We start from the raw sequence: 3,193 nt of genomic DNA, 5'->3' as shown, positions 1-3,193 counted from the left end.
TCTACAAAACAGAAGATGATGTGAAAAAGAACTATAGATTTGAAATGCCATAATGCAAAGATAGGACAAAATCCATTGAACAAAATAAAAAATAAGTTTGCAAGAATACACAAAATCTCTGAAAGCTAACTAAACTAAGCTGAAGGATGGAACAAGATGAAATCACATAAAAGTTATGTTTTTCATAGAAAGGTGATTAAATAAAAAACTGTCATACAACAGGAAAAACAAAAAAAAATCCCCAGGAATAATGGAAATAGAAAGCAAGGTTAAAAATCAATACCCACAGAGAAATATCCACAGAGAAAGTCTGAAGTTGATCTCACCAAGAAATATGGTCAAATAAAGAACTTCACTATCAAATAACAAATGTTATAATCAGGACAGGGAAACACTTCTGTGTCAAGGACAATTGACCAAAATGACAAAGAACTTCTCTTCCAGAATGAGAAGTCAGAAGAAAAAAAGTATCAAATCTTGAAAAGAAAAGATGATTTATTTATTTCTATCACTGAAACAGCATAACCTGAACTTTGGCCACAGAAAATAATTTGAAAAATTCCAGAAAAGAAAATAAAAGTAAGTTTATGAAAAACACAATCAACATTCAAAAGGAGAGGGAAAAAGAAATATAAAAAAGTAAAGACAGCAAGAAAAGACTAAGCATTGAAATCAAAACTTTTATCAAAACTAGAACAATTTAAAGTCTAAAAAGCTATTTTTGTTTACTCTTTTATGTTAAAAAATAGCCAAAAAATATTTTTTATTTGGTTTGAGGATCTTGTGGGGAAAAAAAGTTAAAAAAATGTTTAAGGGCAAGAATATTTAAGGGGCAAAGTATCTAGGGTTGTGATCTACAGGATCACATGAAAGGAGCAAGAGCTGAATGAATAGATCTCCTCCTCCTCCTCCTTGTTCTACTACCACCATCAATCAAAATAACATTTAAAAGGAGAAATGAGAAAGCGTGGGATGGAAAAAGTCTATAAACACTCCCAGAGAGAATTAGAGCCTAAATTCTAAAATATCCTTGATGGTGTGGGAATAAGGCAAGGGTAGAATGAAATGAGGGGGAAATGATTATAGGAAAGTTGTATAAAAGATTATACAACTAAATGATCTTCAAACCAAGAGAACATATGGGAGAAAGAGGGCTGTATGTTAAATGTTCCACTGACCTAGAAAAATAAAAAAAAAAAATAATGTGTGTGAGTGTGTGTGTGTGAGAGAGAGAGAGAGAGAGAGAGAGAGAGAATAAATAAAAATAAATAAATAAATGAATATAAATTCAAGAAACTTGGAATGAAATATTGATTTTAAAGAGATAGGTGAGGAAGGAAAAATAAAAATATTAAATAATTTAGTGGAATAAAAATAGGGACAGGCTGAAACCAGATCAAACTAGCCTTTAAGATCCAATCATTAAATTTTCAGTCTATCTACTTACCCCTCAAAAATAGGTAAATATGATTGCAGGACAGAAAGTGCCCCAGCAAGCAAGCACCAAGCCCCACCTCAGCAAACCAGTGGGAGATCCTGAGCACCAGTGTGGTGGAGCAGGCAAATGGCAACACCCTCTATGTGCCTTAGCATAGACAGGGGAACAGGTAGACTCTAGCTCCAAGAACCACCACATTCTACAGCGTAGCCCAGGGGATCTGACCTCATCCATCAGACAGACCTACATGTGCTTCAGTGTAACCCTAGGGAAACAAAGAAAAACTTCATCTGGTCTCAGCATATACCAGCCACCACCATTAGGATCCCAGCTTAGTACCAGGTAAACTGCCAGACCCCTGCACCCTCCAGCAGTGCCAGCCACACTCTACACCACCCCTCAACACAGTGTCATATACAAGGGTCCTATCTGGGCCTCAAGGCAACATTAGCATAGCACCAGCTAAACAGCCAGGTCCTGCAGCCACTGGCACAAGAACACTGAGACAGAACCCCTTCTACCCTGGGAGTAGAGAACAAATTTAAAAGAAAAGGGAAAAGTAAAAAAAAAAAAAATGAGCAAAAAAATAATAATTTAACCATAGAAGGTTATTATGGTGACAGGGAAGACCAAGACACAAATTCAGAAGAGGACAACAATGTCAAAACACCTATGGGCAAAACCCCAAAGAAAAATGCAAAGTGGTCTCAAGCCCAGAAAGAACTAAAAAAAGAGCTTAAAAATCATATAAGAGAGGTAGAAAAAAACTGAGAAAAGGAATGAGAATGATGCAAGAGAACTATTTTTAAAAAAGAGTCAATAGCTTAGAAAACTGCTTAAAAAGTAGAATTGACCAAATGGAAAAGGAGACATAAAATCCACTAAAGAAAAACAACTCCTTAAAGAGTACAATTGGCCAAATGAAAAAGAAAACACACAAGCTAATTGAGGAAAACAACACCTTAAATTTAGAATTGAGCAAGTAGAAGATAATGACTCTGTGAAATCATGAATCAATCAAAAAATTCAAAAGAATGAAAAAAATGGAAGAAAATGTAAAATATCTCATGGGAAAAAAAAACTGACCTGGAAAATAGATACAGGAGAGATAATATTAGAATCATTGGACAAGCTGAAAGTCATAATCAAAAGGAGGACTTGGACAGCATCTTTCAAGAAATTATCAAGGAAAACTGCCTTGAAAAATCTATCAATCACCTCAGGAAAGAGATCCCAAAATAAAAACCCCAAGGAACATTGTAGCCACATTTCAGAACTATCAGGTTCAGGAAAAAATACTACAAGTGACCAGAAAGAAACAATTCAAATATTGGGGAATCACAAGCAGAATAATGCGGGACTTGGAAGCTGCAACATTAAAAGGATCAGAGGTCATGGATCATGATATTTTGGAGGGCAAAGGAACTAGGAACACAACCAAGAATCACTTACCCAGCAAAGCTAAGCATAATACATGAAGGGAGAATATGGTCATTCAATGAAACAGAAGGATTTCAAGCCTTCATGAGAAGACCAGAACTAAACCAAAAAATTTATCTGCAAGAGAAACATAAGCAGGTAAAAAGAGAAAAGAAAACATAAGGTATTCAATGGAGCTAAACTGTTTACATCCCTACACAGGAAGATGATACTTGTAACTCTTAAAAACTGTATCATTAACAGTACAGATAGAAGGAATATATCTATCTATCTATCTATCTATCTATCTATCTATCTATCTATCTATCTATCTAT

Source organism: Vombatus ursinus, unplaced genomic scaffold (genome assembly GCF_900497805.2).
Source record: "Vombatus ursinus unplaced genomic scaffold, bare-nosed wombat genome assembly UNPS02009132.1, whole genome shotgun sequence".
NCBI classification, from domain to species: Eukaryota; Metazoa; Chordata; class Mammalia; order Diprotodontia; family Vombatidae; genus Vombatus; species Vombatus ursinus.
This window is presented reverse-complemented; position numbering follows the sequence as displayed.